This window comes from Rhinopithecus roxellana, chromosome 20, assembly GCF_007565055.1.
Source record: "Rhinopithecus roxellana isolate Shanxi Qingling chromosome 20, ASM756505v1, whole genome shotgun sequence".
In the NCBI taxonomy this organism is placed as follows: domain Eukaryota; kingdom Metazoa; phylum Chordata; class Mammalia; order Primates; family Cercopithecidae; genus Rhinopithecus; species Rhinopithecus roxellana.
In genome coordinates, this window is record NC_044568.1 from 11,194,129 (window position 1) to 11,211,644 (window position 17,516).

Below are 17,516 nucleotides of genomic sequence, written 5' to 3' on the forward strand. Positions count from 1 at the left end.
TTCCCAGATTTTCCTTTATTATACATTTATCATATTTGTTTAAGTAGTTTGAGTTACAAACTTAATTGCCTTTTTATTTTAAAAGAGGCCAGTCTTGAATGAACTTTAAAAAACTAAAACATTGTGTGCTCACTTAGGAAACCAGTGGTTCTCCAAATGTGGTTTGTGTACCCGTGAGATTCCTTAGGAGGTCCAGGATGTCAAAACTTTTTTTTTTTTTTTTTTTTTGAGACAGGATTTTGCTCTTTCACCCAGGATGGAGCACAGTGGTACAAACATGGCTCACTACAGGCTTGGCTCCCTGGGCTCAAGCAATCCTTCTGCCTCGGCCTCCCAAGTAGCTGGGATGAAATGTGCACACCACCATGCCCAGCTAATTTTAAATTCTTTTTTGATATAGATGGGGTCTTGCCACATTACTCAGGCTAGTCTCAAACTCTTGGTCCAAGTAATTCTCCCACCTTGGCCTTCCAAAGTGCTGGGATTACAGGTGTCAACCACCACCTATGGCCCAAAATGTTCTTATAAGAATACTAATTCAATCTGAGAAGCTGATTGAAAATAAAACATAAGAATAATTTATTACTTTCGGAAAGTATTAAGACATTGCTTGCTTTCTCACTGTGAACACTTGTAATGATTTCATAAAAGCAAAAGTGGGTATAACTGCTGGTTTCTCAGTATGAATAAAGGCCATGATGCCAAATTATATTAGTATTCATTCCACTCTTCACTGCCCCTTGCAGTTTTTGTTAAAGTAGCCTGCTTCACTTAATAATGTCCTTGATGAAACAGTAAAAATATAATGGTGTTATTAAATCCTGAACTCTCTTTTTAGTATTCTAAGTAGGAAGTTCACATAAAACACTTCTGCATACTGGAGTATGGTCATGTTAAAGAAAAGCACTTGTGATTTAATTGTGCGCTGAACAAGCCAATTTTTCACAGAACACCATTTCCATCTGAAAGTATGACTGACTGTCATTCTCAAAAAAGAAGTCAAGTGAGTCTGTCATTTCAAGGAAAATAACAAGAATTTGTTGTCTATAATAAAGCTAAAGCTTTCAAGCTGAAAATCAGGACTTGGAAAACTCATACCTACTACTGGGAGCTTGACAGTGTCTCGATATTTGAAGACATTTTTATAATCATGGTGATACTTATGAAAGTGAGTTTTTTTGACACTATATATGAACTGAAGTAATATTTTCCAAATAGCCAGTGCATAATATTATAAAAGCCAGTGAGGGGAAAGATCCATTTATTGTACAAGAAAGATCCATGAGTATTAGTGGAATGAATTCATTGATATGTACAATCCCATTATAACTGTTTTAATAAATCAGCATTTGTGAAGTTTTGATGTGGTTAAAGGATACCCACAATTACTTGAAAGCTTTAAAAATACACATTTTTCCTACTATATATTTGCATGAGGCTACTTCATCTTTTTCTTTCTTCTTTACAATAAATTGCAAACAAGACATAAACAAATACACTTTGAGATCCTCAATAATTTAAGGGTTAAAAGACTCTTGCAGACCGAAAACCCCACAAATGATTCACTTTAATACTGTAAGATAAGCACTCTACAGCTTATAATGTCTATAGTTAAAACCTAACAGCGTGTGTCGTATTATACAAAGTGATGAGCTGGAGTAACAAGGCAGGTTTTCAAAGAGCTCACCTGTGCTTTATGTTGTAATATATTGCCAAAGTCACACTGTGGAGGGGAAAAAAACATATTTGTAAGAACTGATTTTATCATTTGTTAGGCCTGAATATATGTTTTTAAAAGGAGAGGAGGGAATTCTCTTAGTGGCCCTGAAATCTTCTCATTCAAAACAGTACCATATGAGCACTTTTCTTTTGTTTTAGCTCTCTGGCTTTATAGTGAAAATAGGAGAACCAAAATGCTAGGCAATATGCTGTTAGAAGATGTTTCTGCTGATGGTTATTATATATAAATAATTACATATTTTCCCTGTCACTTGCTCTTCTACCCATAGAACCTTTCATCCCGTGCAAGTCACTCACATCTATGTGTACATATGCTTACATTTAGGCCATATAGTAGTGTTTTGCTTTTTTAGTGGCTAGGCCCTGCATTTCAGCTGATTTAGTTCACCATCACCTACTCACCCATTTGTCATTATTTCCCTAAAAGCACATAATGAATGTGCTTTATGCCAGATAAAGTAACTTAAAATCACCTATGCATAATTATTAGTGGAAAATTTATTAGTAAACATAATGCACACAAAAATTGATGACACTTGTAGCTATCCTGAAATAAGCAGCACCAAACACACAGTGTAACACCGCATCATAAAATACTCATGACAGGTATTTCCACATTCGTTTAAACAAAATATTAGTGAACAAATACAACCTACTCTTTAGATGTATGTTACTGTGGTCCTAAGTCATCCTCAGATGTTGTGTGTCAGCAAACAGAGGCTTCTCTTGGATAAGTTCTGTGCTTCCATTTGCCCTCAGCATTTAAAATGAGGCTCAGAATAACTTGAGAAGGCAAATTTGGGTCGTAAAAAGTAGGCCTTACAACATTATTGGCATCTAAGATGGATATTTCTATAGCGCCTCAAACAGTTTCATCTCCAAATTGATTTCAAAATCACAGAACTTAGAGTTACATGCTGAAAAGGACCACTGAACCTTACATGACACCCATTTTACAAATAAGAGAACCAAGGCTTCAAACTGATTTGCCCAAGGTCCCCACATAGTGCTTTTGTGAACTGCAGGTGTTCACAAAACACCATGGTATGGTTTAAATTTAAGCATATGCACACATACGTAGAAATGACTTGCACAGACCAAAGGCTCTATGGGTAGGAAAAAGAGCAAATGCAGGGAAAACGTGTAATTAATATGTTAGAACCATCACTCCTCCATGCAAAGGAAGCAGTGGCCCCCCTTGTTTGCTGCACACTGGATCACCCGAGGAGCTTTTAAAATGGCCTCACCGCCAGCTGGAGACATTCTGATTTAATTGGCATTGGGTGTGATTTGGGCATCAGGGTTGTTGGTAAAGTTCCCCAGCTGATTCCAATGTGCAGCAAAGTTTAGGAATGACAGTTAGGGTTAAGGTCAGAATCATCTGGGATGCTTTTATCCATATAATGATGCCTCACATACTTCACCGTTTTTCTAAAAGGCTTGTGAGTGCCCAGAGATGGAGAGAATGTGGAGCTGGGAAGATGCATGTGTTTGCAAACATATATTTTGAAGAAACATTTATATGTGATTCTAGTATGGCTCACTCATCCCTTGGAGAACAATGGACTACTAACCATGAAAAACATTTTTCAAAAGCCAATTTGCTGTATTAATTTGCTCAGTAAATCTTATTTAATCAAAGTAAATATATCAAACGATCCCTTCTGAAATTTGAGAGCAAATTAAAACTAACTGTATTTCAAAAATAGACTTCTAGGCCAGGCATGGCAGCTCATGCCTGTAATCATAGCACTTTGGGAGGCTGAGTTGCGTGGATTGCTTGAGCTCAGGAGTTTGAAACCAGCCTGGCCAACACAGCAAAACCCCGTCTCTAAAAAGGAAAAAAAAATCTGTTTTAAAAAAACTTGTAAGACTTAGATGACGCTGGAAGAAAAAGCAGAACCTCTACTTGTTTGAGCAAGGTGAAGCTTAACAACTACTTTTGAATTGCATACTGGAACATCAGAATCTTTTGAAATCAGAAGAAACCAGGGACTTGCGCCAAAACAGTGCCTTTTTACTTAGGGTTGAATACAAATATTAAGTGATGACTCCATAGAGGCCAAAGCTCGGGGCTTTAGACATAGATGGAGTCTAGTTCCTACTGAAACAGAATTTGATCTCAGTAATTGTTATACCTGAGAGAGGAAAGTGACATTATTATGAGTAAATTTACCATTTTTAATTAAACTAGGTTACTGACAAATTAGCTTAAAAAGCTAGTACATTAGAAACAAAATTAAGCTTGTAAGCTAGTCATGTTTATAGACTGGAAAGTTAAGTTAGGGATAAGGACATTAACATTCAAAGGTAGACTTCTCAAACTGTTTTCCTGAAAATCAACACTCATAATCTAGGGAGATGTTAATAATGTTCCCTGGCCATCTCCAATGGAACTGGGCTTTGTTGTGACTTTTTAAAAAGTATTTATTTTATTTTATTTTATTTTTTAAAATTTTATTTTATGACAGAGTCTCTCTCTGTTGCCCAGGCTAGAGTGCAGTGTCGTGACCTCTGCTCACTGCAAGCTCCGCCTCCCGAGTTCACACCATCCTCCTGCCTCAGCCTTCCAAGTAGCTGGGACTACAGGCGCCCGCCACTGCACCCGGCTAATTTTTTGTATTTTTAGTAGAGACGGGGTTTCACTGTGTTAGCCAGGATGGTCTCGATCTCCTGACCTCCTGATCTGTCCGCCTCAGCCTCCCAAAGTGCTGGCATGAGCCACCGTGCCTGGCCTATTGTGACTTTTTAAAGAAACTTGAACCCGTCGTTCAAGGGTGTTTTGAAAAGTCATGTGTGATTGTGGCCTATGAAGTGCTCGTGCATGATGGGAAAATTTAAATGCAGATACACTATGGCACCACTGGAGGACAAGCTGTTCCTTCTTCCAAGAGTACTTTCCAAAGTAGTACTCATCGTCTTAGGCCTGTAGCCCATAAAGAACTAATAATTTCTCCCAGAAACATCCAATAAAAAGCACCTCTCTTTCCCATTAAGTTCAACACTGTCATAACATAAATGCATCAAATAAATAGCTACACTATTTCTGGGATTGCTTATTTGCTATCTGGCTTTCCCTTCTGCCACACAGCATCTGAGGTTAAAAGAGAAACAGAAAATTCATATTTAGGTCCCAGCAATCCATATATCATTGACATCAATTTCTTAAACTGCTTGCTGAAAAGGGAAACCAAATGGCTGAGATGACAGAGGATAGCTGGGATGCTTTTAGCATATGGGCGTCTGTCACTCAACCCTTGGAAGCCTCATTGTACTCACCTTTCTAGTGTGTGTCTAAGATCAGGCTGGCTGACTGTGCTGTTATCTAGCAATATGGTAGAACATGAGCTGTATTTTCTATCAAGATGCTATGGAGGTATCTGAAGGAGAAAGAAGATAGAGAAAAATGTCACAGTAGGCTGAACCTACAAAAGTGTGGACTGTTTTCCTTAGTCAAAATGTCCAACAATAAAGCATTAAGGTATTTCTTATGCCCCGTGACCTGCCTGAGTGTGGTATCATGAGCAGCTCTATGGGAAACTCATTGGGGGTGCTTCACTTCCGCAGGTGATGTTCGAGGAATGGGTTATAAAATGCTGCCCTTGCTATGATACCAATCATCAAACCTGGCTCTATTATGAATTCCCTTTATAAATAATGGGAAAAGTTTAAAATAAAATTTCATGTTCTTTTAATTATGCAGTAAAAAGCAGCTGAGATTTTCTATTTCTATTATTCATTAACTACAACAAAACGTCATATATTAAAAAATATTGGCACAAGACCATTTTTATTGCAGCAAATAAAGACCTAATACTACATTCACTAAATTGCTAATCCTAATCCTAAGTGTGCTCATTCAAGAGACAGTGTGATAGAACCAGCATTTTAGAGTCAGAGACTGTGTGCTAGGGCGGCTCAGTGACCAAACAAGTGAGGGGCCATAGGTTTCTCTGGGCCTGTTTCCTTGGGGGAAGATAGAAAAAGTACTGCTTTAAGACTCTCTCACATCTGAAAATGAGATGATGAAAACAACTTCGGGAATTTAACTGTCACTTCATGTTTACATAAGACTGCTATTACATTACTCAAATGAGAACCTCTGAGAATACTTTGCATTCATTTCAAAAGTTGATTGATTTTATCCTGTAAGTTATTTGACACACATCATGGCACTTTCCTGCCTCACTCATGCTGCTCTCTGCCCGGAATAGCCATTTCCCCCTTGTCCCAGCAAGCTTCACCTCCTCTGCCTTCTGGGATCCCTCTGCCAGCAGCCACACCACAAAACATTTCCGGTTTTGTATACTCCTCAGTTTAATTCACCGTTTGCTACATGATAGCAACTGCCTGCAGAGCATCCCTCTGGTGAGAAAGTAAGCCTCTCCAGGGGAGGGAGGGCCCTTCCTCTCCTACCTGCAGCTGCTGAGCACAGAATGTTGGAGAAATTAAGGAGTTCAATGAGTGCTTGACAAGTTATTTAAATCAGTTACAATTTGAAAGGTAAATCTTCCTACAGTTACAAATCGGTGAAAATCTATCTGCAGTGCTATCAGAGAGGTTACAGTGAACCTTTCCAGCCCTCTAGAAAATAAAGTATCTCTAAAACACGTTAAAAGTATCTATGCATTTGTCAAGAGTGCAACAGTCAATATGGAAACTGCCTCATCTATATTTAAAAAAATGCTCTTCCTGGCTGGGCATGGTGGCTCACTCCGGTAATCTCAGCAGCTTGGGAGGCTGAGGCGGGTGGATCATGAGGTCTGGAGTTCAAGACCAGCCTGGCCAAGATGGTGAAACCTCGTCTCTACTAAAAATACAAAAATTAGCTGGGTGTGGTGGTGGGTGCGTGTAATCCCAGCTACTCAGGAGGCTGAGGCATTCCAGCCTGCGTGACAGAGCAAGACTCCGTCTGAAAACAAAACAAAACAAAACTCTTTCTTAAAAATAATGGCAGTAACCAAATCCTAGTTACCAAATAGTTGAAGAGATCAACAGCATTATTTAAAATCACAAAATACCAGTTATTTTAGCTTTTAAAAAAATAACTCAGATGAGCCTTCCTTCCTCCTGTTGGGATATGCTTATCTGCATCGTTATCACACTCTTCCATCAGGGCCTCCCACAAGTACATAAAAGACAGGGAAGGGAGAAGATCTAGTGATTGTTTATAAAAGTACACAGTATTTAAAAATTGCCTGTAGCCAGTAATCAGAAATATCCATACAGTCTAACACCATTTTGCTTGTTTTAGATGCTTTTTACTGTAAATTCACTTACTTCTTAACAAAAATCCCAGATGTTTTTGAACAATATTACTATATGAAGGACCAAATTTTCCTTCAAGGTAGAAATGTTTTAACTTTAGCTAAACTCTTATGTTTCTTAAGCTATTCTATTAATATGTATACTTTACATTAACAGTGTGTGTCGATGTACATACTTTTATTGCCTCAAAAAACAAATATACTATGAAAAATGAAAATTGACTCATTCAGATACTTTCACTCCAAATGAAAGAAGGTATCCCTTAAGGTCACTACTATTAGGGGTAATACAGCTTAATACTACACCATAACAAAAGTTGTTTCTGAGGAAAAATCCATATATGAGAATAAAAGAACAGAAAAAAAAAATATACCCAAACACAGACTAGTTGGTACAGCTTTAGATGATATCTGTCCCCATTTTGTTCTATTTAAAATTTCGTATAGTAAACATATATTGTTTTTTTTTTTTTTTTTTTTTTTTTTTAATTCTTGCTGTTTCTCACCCTGGAGTGCAGTGGCCTGAACTCACCTCACTGCAATCTCTGCTTCCCAAGTTCAACCAATTCTCCTGCCTCAGTCTCCTGTGTAGCTGGAAATACAGGCATGTGCCACCATGCTGGACTGATTTTTGTATTTTTAGTAGAGACGGTTTCACCATGTTGGCCAGGCTGGTCTTGAACTCCTGGCCTCAAGTGATCCACCTGCCTCAACCTCTCAAAGTGCTGGGATACAGGTGTGAGCCAACATGCCCAGCTCTCAAGATCACTTTTTTCTCCCAATTTTTTCACAAGACATGTTTCAGATATTTTAAAAATAATTAATGACTTTTAGCTAACTTAAAAATTTCTAACACTTTGTGCACTAACAAAAACAGTTCCATCTATGTTGTACAGCAATAGGACCACATGGCAGGTATAGAGTTTGAATAGAATTCTTACACAAGGTCTGAGTGGAAAAGTGTAATATGCTTATTGTAGGTATAAATAGAAATTGTCTGAATTAATGTATAATTATGTCAAATTTAAACTTAGATTTACACTTATATATGGGTTCTAAATTTGCATTAAATATGATGGATTGAGCAGAAATTTATTTTCTCTTCCTTCTGAAATCTCATTAGCATTAGTCATAAAATAAACATTATATACAGGACCAAGAGACAGGATAGACGGCAGATGATTCTGAGTCAATGTTGTGAGTTGAAAAGCAGATAGAGGAGTGGCAACTGACATGGAAGCACAACTTTGGAGCTGGCAGGGAGTGACTGGAACAGAAACAAGCAATCTTGTTTGAAGAACCCAACCCAGGCTCCAAAATCAGAGGCACATGGTACCTGGGAAGGTAGCGTGAAATATACAAGACCAGCAAGTTCAACTGTAAATCTGTGCTTAGAGCCTCAAGTCTACCTCTCCTCCCATCTTATAAGGAATTTGGATGTGTATTCTCTGGATATATTATACCTGAGGGTTTCTGGGCTCAGAGCTACAAGGGCTGAAACCTGGGAAATGGGAATAAATTGCACACACAAAGTGAAACTCCACCTTCCTTCCCAACCCTGCTTCTGGAAAGCCAGCAACCATGCTTGCACTGCCTAGGCAGAAAATTGGGAGACCCTTCTTGGAAGAAAACGGAAGCAATGCAAAGAAAATACCCTCATACCCTCATATGATACACTGAGGTCCCCCAAAACAAAAGCTGACTTGACCTCCAAATCCCCACAATGAGACCCCTCAGTGAACAAAGGTCCCGCTTCCAAATAGAGAAAGCCAAAGGCCACCATACATCTGAGGGAAGTCTCCAATAAGAGTTCAAAATAACAGGAAAAAGGAATTCCTGGGACCAGTAAAAATTCAGGAGCAAAACTTTTTAAAAAATCTTAAAATAATCTCCTTAAGGAGATAAAAAAGTCAATAGAAGAGTTAGCACAGAAAGTCAAACAATCTCTAAGAAGCAGAGCAAAAGACAAATTGGAAAATAGGAGGGGAAGAAATTAAAGACCAATACAGAAATACTGGTCTAAGAGGCTCAATATCTGAATCATAAGAATATTAAAATAATAATAATAGAGAAAATAGGACAATTCTCTAAAAGAGATAGTCTGCAGACTTAATGGCCGCAATAAAATAAAAGGTTCCCACGAAGCTGTATTATACAATTTCAGAATCCCAGGAATAGAGAAGGTCCTAAAAAGCTCAAGAAATGTAAAAATGTGTTAAATATGATGTATCACACAATGGCAATAGTTTCAAGAACAGTATAATGAAAACACAATACAGAAATGTCTTCAGAGCCATGAAATTTAGTTTTCGCTGTAGGATTTTATACTCTATAACAAAGGAGGGGTTTTGAGAGAGGCTAGCTCTCTATACATGTATGCCCATGAGCTTTTCCTCAGAAACTGTGCTCCAGCACCACTGGGGAGTAACACAAGGCAGAGGGCAATGCACAGTCTAGGACTCAGGGATCCAACATGAGTGGTCACAGAAGAGTTCAGAGAGGACTCCCAGGCAAACAGGCTCAGGGCAGCCTAGGGAAACACAGTCCATCCTGGAGGAGGAGAACCAAAGGCCAAGGAAAGTTGCTTCCAGAGAAAACATGGAACATATGTTTTAGTAGATAAAATATTATTTTTGATAGGCATGTAACAAATGTTACAACACTTGGGGAAGAATAGCTGTCAAAAAAGAGGCAAAGGAACATAGTCAGAAAATTAATTCCACACACAAAATAATGAAGGATGTGAAAACAAAGAGGCCAGCTGGGGGCTAATGGTCGCATTTGGCTTTATGAGCTATCATGGGCTAGGAAAAGGGGGGTTATCTGGGAGAAGTGCAGACATATTCAGATTTCAGAATTATTTCAGAGAAACAATGAAGGATGTACAAGGAGGAGGCACAGTCAGAATACTACATGACTCAGCAGTGAATAATATGTGCATGGTCATAATCATGTAAATATCAATTAGTGATTTAATAAAAAATGTGTTTCAGGTGGAAGAAACGGGGAGGGAAACGAGGTCACAGTGGAGTGAGGAAGCTACTCTTTCACCTGCTATGACAGGAAGTCAGCAGAAAGTGTTGAAGAAAGTGGATTTAGCTATTTTTAATTTTATTGGAATACAAAAGATTAAATATTTAAGGCAGATATTTTTATCACAACCAAATTTTGTAACTTAAATGTCAGACACCCTTAAACATGGTCACAGTAAGCTAAAGACTTACTTAAAGTATAAATCTGATACAAGAGATTTAGAAAATCCACCAAAAAATGATCATGCTAATAGCACTGACTTCCTGTTGAATTTTTAAGGAATCATGACAGAGTTTTAATTCAAACAATTTCTTAACTTTTCAAAAGCTTACTTACATAATATAGGTGAGAGCTCCTCCTCTTTTCTTGCACTAAGAATGAAAAAATAACTAATCAGTTCTGGCATAAATACCATAGAATAAAAGTAGTTGCTAATCATCTGATTATCACTATATAAAATGAGATAAAATTCCATTTTTAAAAATTCTTACCAACAAAATTTATAATTTAAATAATCTGGCAGGATGAATCTCATAAAGTAAAATCTAAAAATATAGTTTTACTTTTTGACCTAACAGATATTCTATTGCATAAAAATGAAAGAATTCCCACATACACAAGGAAAGGCAAAACAAATTAAGCAATGTGTGTGCCCTCCAAATCTCATGTTGAAATGTAGTCCTCAGTGCTGGAGGTCGGGAAGTATTTGGATCATGGGGGCAGATTCCTCATGAATGGATTAGTGCCATCCCCTTGGTGATGAGTGAGTTCCTGCTCTGAGTTCATGCATGATCTTCTTGGGTTTTTGTTGTTTGTTGTTGTTGTTGTTGTTGTTCTGAGATGGGGTCTCACTCTGATGCCCAGGCTAGAGTACAGTGCCGTGATTATGGTTCACTGCAACCTTGACCTCCTGGGCTCATGTGATCCTCCCACCTAAGCCTGTGGAGTAGCTGGCGCTGCAAGCATGCACCACCACACCTGGCTAATTTTTAAATGTTTTGTAGATACAGGGTCTCATTATGTTGGCCAAGGCTGGTCTCAGACTCTGGCCTGAAGTGATCTGCCTGCCTCAGCCTCCCAAAGTGCTGGAGTTACAGGCGTGAACCACTGCACCTGGCCTGATCTGCTTGTTTAAAAGCAGGCAACACCTCCCACTCTCTCTTGCTCCTCTCAATATGCGAGAGATGACTTCACCTTCCACCATGATTATTAGGTTCTTGAAGCCCTTGCCAGAAGCAGATGCTAGCACCACACTTCCCGTACGGCCTGTAGAACTGTGAGCCAATAAAGCCTCTTTTCTTTATAAATTATCCAGTTTCAGGTATTCCTTCATAGAAATGCCAAAATACAGGACAGATGAGAAATTTAGCTAGTAAAAAATTTACCTATTGTATATATGAACCCCTAAGCAGTAGTGTTTTCTGATTCTACATTTACACATAGCTTACTTTCATTACCAGGATCTGATAGCTGACAGCTCTAAGAACCAGTTTCTGGCCAGGAGCCAATCTCTAGATGCACTAGAATCCCTGCAAGCATCCCAAATGACTTATCAGTCATCTACTAATATGTCACTAAAAAAAAAAAAATGGGTCTTTACACAACTGAAAAGTAGCCTATCTTAAACTCAAATGTTAAAATGAGTGTGCTAACATAACTGAACATGGCATCCTCAGCACACAAAATCATTTTGTTCTAACACAGGTCCGAAGGAAAAAAGCTACAAGGAGGACTTGGGCCACACTTTGTTCCCTACAGTGCCTCCTGCTTTGAAGTTGAACTGGTCTCACTGACACACATTTCTCACTGCTGAAGGGATAGGGACATGGGGTAGGTTTTCTTCTACTTCCATATACTCCGTGTGTGAGAAGCCCATGGCTCTGGAAGAAACTGAGAAATACAACAATCCTAACCAGAAGTTACCAGCTCAAGACAGGCAAAGTCAACACAAACCATGAAAATGCAGGGGAGAAACCCATGTTTTATTGTGTGGCATTACTTCAGATGTTATTATAGAATCTCCACTTCTTGTATTCTTGCTATTGAAAATAACCGAAAAACATGGTGTATGGCTTTTTTGAAAATAAAGTGAGATTTAACAGAATGTCACAAAAAATAAACAGGAGTACAGAAAACTACAGTTCTATTCTCATCCTAAAACAAGCAGGATGTGGAAACTTTACACTAGTTTCACACACTAAGGCTAACCTGGAAAACAGCACAGGCCATGTTTACCTTTCCATTACATTCGAATGAAAAAGTTCTGAGTAGCATGAACATGGATGTGACAGGCTCGTGTGGTTAGAGCACTGTGTAAAAAGGAGGCCAGAATCACAGATCCAATCTAGAACAATGGATTCTTTTGATTTGTTCAAGTGAAATCCAAGCTGTAGCCTAAATCCTATCACTCATCATTAAAATGTACTCTTTGGAGCAAGGGAAAAATGGCAAAGATGTATGAAGAAAAAGGCATAAATCCATGACTACTAAACTAAATCATGTGGCCAATTAATTGCATTGATAAAAATGTCACCAAATATGTAAACACAAAGTCTGCATGTTCCCATGAAAAGTGACAACTAAAGGAAATTATATCACATATTAATTTAAGACACGTAAGTATATGAAAAGTTGAAAAGTTTTAACTAATATCTGAGTTCCTCTAAATACTTTCTGTAATACACAAAACAGAAAGGTTATAGTTTTTTGCTTGGAGGAAGAAACAATATTGTCTTACCACTCATTTGATATTTTCTCAGGAAGAGTGTGCTTTCCCTTGGATGGTCAGAAGTAAAATCTGTAGAGGAAGAAGAAGGAAAAATGTAATAATTTAGATGAGCAGAAAAGATTCTTTTTAAAGCTACACATCCATTTTAATCACTTTTAACAGTCTTGAGAAAAGTTTTTAGTGATAAATGTAAAGAAAATAAAGGATACAATGTCCCAATTCTACTGGAGAATGCAAAAATCACAGAAGTTCTCCACGTATGTGGAATAAAACAGGCTGTGTCTGGGACTTCTTTTTAAAATTTGCACCTAAATAAACTGATGAAAGTTGTAGATGAATCATATACATGCCCTCCTCCTCCTTCTTATCAAATAAAACCACCCTCCTCTATGCTGCTATTACCAGCACATTTTAGGGAAAGTCTCAAGCAGCAAGTGATGCTGTGGTCAATTACTGTCAGACACCAGCTCAATATGTCAAATATGTAAAAACAAAAAGCTGTTTTGGGCAAAAAACAATTTTTTAAAGAGACAGGGTCTCACTCGGTTGCCTGGGCTGGAGTGGTGCAATGGTGCAATGGAGCCAGCATAGCTCACTGAAGCCTCAAACTCCTGGGCTCAAGAGATCCTCTTGCAGCTGAGACTATTGGTGCAAGCCACCATTCCTGGCTAAGTTTTAATCTTTTTTTTTTTTTTTTTTTTTTTTTGTAGAGACAGGGTGATATATGAGACATACATGGAAATGTGTTGTAAATCCTAAAGAATGATATAAAGAGTCTATTTTGGGCTCTCATCCAGCACTATCCATCTACTGCCTAGTGTGTAAAACCACTCAGAGGCTTACCTTACACCACCAAACAAGGAACAACATTCACAAGTACTTGCATGCTTTGTGTATAAAGGTACAATTCATTCACATACTGTCTTTGTTCATTCTTTCACGATTTGTGAATATTCCGAGAGTACAGGACTTTCTATCTACAAAGGCTTCATCATGAAGCTTAATAATTCTAACGTTTAAATAAATTAAGAGGCCAACCAAAGTTTAAACAGAAGAGCTGTAAGACACTTCCTCTATAGGAATGAAATCTGTAGCATACATTTTCTATTTTGAAAACTTAGTTTTCGCCTAGCCTTGGGGGATGAGAAAGGGGCCAGAACTGGGCACTGGGGTAGGGAGGAGGAAAGAAACCACCAGATGCAGCAGGTAAAAAAAATGGGGGTGAGGGGGTTGGGCACGAGGCAAGGGCAGGCCTCCTGCCTGGTGCCTGGGCATAGGAAAGCTGGCTAGGGGCAGGAGGGAGGAGCCCGAGGCTGTGGATGCCTCTAGGGGGGACCTTGGGTCAGCAGCGGCCAAAGATGCACCTGAGGGCAAACAGTATCAGTCGCCTCCTTACCTTTGGGCATCTCCTGGTCACTGATGTTCTGCAAGTCATGGCCCTCGCGGGCTCCCAAATCCGACTGGGCAGGCTCCACATCAGTGGGGTGTGGCGCTACTGCCACCTCCGCCTCCGTGAGGTTATAGCTGCAGGGCGGTTCCGCCCACCGCACCCTGCGCTGACTTGGCTTGAGGCTGGCATTAGGGAGCAGCATGTTGCATCTGCGGCGTCTCTGCTCCTCTCTGCCTTGGCCTACACCATTGCTTGAGGCTGCCTCATAGATGTCAGCGCTGCAGGACAGCTCCCCAGACCTCCTGCGCTGGCCCCGCTTGGGGCTGGTGTTGGTGCCAAAGCAACAGCTCAGCGTGTTCCCCATGGGGTAACTCGGGTCCTCTCTAGCAGCTTGGGCCTTCCCTTGCTTCCAAGTCTGCAGAGCTTAGCACTTCCACCTCTTCCCAGCAAAGGCACGCTGGCAGGGCCAGCCCCTGGCTATGGGGCTGCACCCCACCAGCAGCCCGCACCCCGCCTCAGCCGCCTCCCCTGAGCTGACTCCTCTGCAAGGGTCCCTTGGGAACCTGCTTGGTTTATTTAGAACGGGTCTAGATGCAACAAGCCCGAGAGCTGTGATTGCGGAGAAGAGCGCACAGACGGAGCTCCTCCTCCTTCCACTGCTTCCCACCAACTGAAGGAGGTTGCCCTGCCAACCGCCAGCGCTCCCTCCTGGTTCCCAGGAACCAATCAGGCCCAGAGTACCCTCCACGCGGCCCCGCCCCATTGTGAGGTGGGAGCCTAGGCTTCTGGCTCACCAGGCCCCGCCCTGCTGGCAGCCCCGCCCCCCCTTTCATTCATTGCTGGCTGCTGGGAGCCTTCAGGTTTCTCCACTGTGAGGAAGATCTGATGGTTTCAGCCAAGGAAAAGACTTATGTAAAAGAAAACCGGGCCTGGAGCGGTGGTTCACATCTGTAACCCAAAACTTTGGGAGGCCGAGGCGGGCAGGTCACGAGGTCAGGAGATCGAGACTATCCTGGCTAACATGGTGAAAAGCGGTCCCTAGTAAAAATACCAAAAAAAAAAAAAAGCCGGGTGTGGTGGCACGCGCATGTAGTTCCAGCTACTCGGGAGTTGAGGCAGGAGAATAGCTTGAACCTGGGAGGCGGAGGTTGCAGTTAGCCAAGACCGCACAGCTGCACTAAAGCCTGGGCGACAGAGCAAGACTACCTCTCAAAAAAAAAAAAAAAAAAAAAAAAAAAAAAAAAAGAGAGAAGAGAAAGGGAGGGGAAGTGAGGAGGAGAGGAGAGGAGAGAAAACCACACATAATAATATTTTAAATGTGATCATAATTGCTTTTTTTTTTTTTTTTGCTTTTTTTTTCTCTTTTATTTTCTTTTAGATGGAGTGTCCCTCTTGTTGCCCAGGCTGGAATGCAATAGCGCGATCTCGGCTCACCATAAACTCCACTTCCTGGGTTCAAGTGATTCTCCTGCCTCAGCCTCCCGAGTAGCTGGAATTACAGGCATGCGCCACCTTGCCCAGCTAATTTTGTATTTTTAGTACAGAAGGAGTTTCTCCATGTTGGTCAGGCTGGTCTGGAACTCCCGACCTCAGGTGATCCACCCGCCTCGGCCCCTCAAAGTGCTGGGATTACAGGCGTGACCCACTGCGGTCGGACAGTAAGCACTTTTAATTATGTACTAGGTGCATAGCTCCAGACAAAGAACAGTGCCTAGAGTTACACTTCTGCTTATCTAGAAGGATCAAGTCTAAGGGCATGAATTTTTAGACAACTAAAGCAAGTATCAGAAGCAAAATTTTAACTTAAATGAACTAACAGGGACACTGATTAATTCAGAACAAATTTCTAAATTTTGGAGACATTTTAATTTTATCTATAATCTTAAAAACAATCTATAGGATATATATATATACGTATATATATACATATATATACGTATATATATATGTATACGTATATATATGTGTGTATATATATATGTATACATATATACATATATATATATATATATAAAAAGATAGGGCCTCACTCTTGCCCAGGCTGGAGTGATTTATGTAATCGTTCTCATCCTTGGTTTATCTAAAAAATACAAATAATAACACAAATTTTATAAACTTGCTCTAAAAATTAAGTGAGGGACATATAATACTCCTCCCTCCGTATATTGAACATTTACAAAATTGCAGGCATTGTGTCTAGATTTTTACACATGTACCATATATAAGCCTCACAACAACCCCATCTTTTACAGGTGAGAAAACCGAGACTCAGAGAAGTTAAAAATACGTTCACGATCATATAGTAATGAATGGTGGAACTGGGATTCAATCCAGTTGTGTCTGACTCCAAAGGTGGTGCATCATCTTAACGAAGACCAAGTTATTCTCAGCACATGAAGGTACTCAAAAGATGTGGATTCCCTTTTTCTATCCCCTTATGTGTGAATTTCAGTGGCTTTCACAGCCTCAGAACAACCCCACACACCCTCCCAGGTTGGCTTTCAGTGGTTCCCTTCTTCTTGGGGCTGATTAGGAATCTGCATATTTAGACTACTTCTTCAATCACCTCCTTATAAACATGTGTGGATCAAGTAATGAAATTTTTTTTTCTTTTTTTTCTTTTATTATACTTTAAGTTCTAGGGTACATGTGCATAACGTGCAGGTTTGTTACATATGTATACTTATGCCATGTTGGTGTGCTGCACCCATCAACTCGTCAGCACCCATCAATTCATCATTTATATCATGTATAACTCCCCAATGCAATCCCTCCCTCCTCCCCACTCCCCATGATAGGCCCCAGTGTTTGATGTTCCCCTTCCCGAGTCCAAGTGATCTCATTGTTCAGTTCCCACCTATGAATGAGAACATGCAGTGTTTGGTTTTCTCTTCTTGTGATAGTTTGCTAAGAATGATGGTTTCCAGCTGCATCCATGTCCCTACAAAGGACGCAAACTCATCCTTTTTTATGGCTGCATAGTATTCCATGGTGTATATGTGCCACATTTTCTTAATCCAGTCTGTCACAGATGGACATTTGGGTTGATTCCAAGTCTTTCCTATTGTGAATAGTGCCGCAATAAACATACGTGTACATGTGTCTTTGTAGTAGAATAATTTATAATCCTTTGGGTATATACCCAGTAGTGGGATTGCTGGGTCATATGGTACATCTAGTTCTAGATCCTTGAGGAATTGCCATACTGTTTTCCATAATGGTTGAACTAGTTTACAATCCCACCAACAGTGTAAAAGTGTTCCTATTTCTCCACATCCTCTCCAACATCTGTTGTTTCCTGATTTTTTAATGATTGCCATTCTAACTGGTGTGAGATGGTATCTCATTGTGGTTTTGA

General features: G+C 39.9%; 1 pseudogene; it reads right to left on the reverse strand.

Moving 5' to 3' along the window:
- Positions 1–12,269, reverse strand: part of LOC104657933 — a 30,381-nt pseudogene extending 18,112 nt beyond the window's left edge.
- Positions 12,270–17,516: the final 5,247 nt, after the last annotated feature.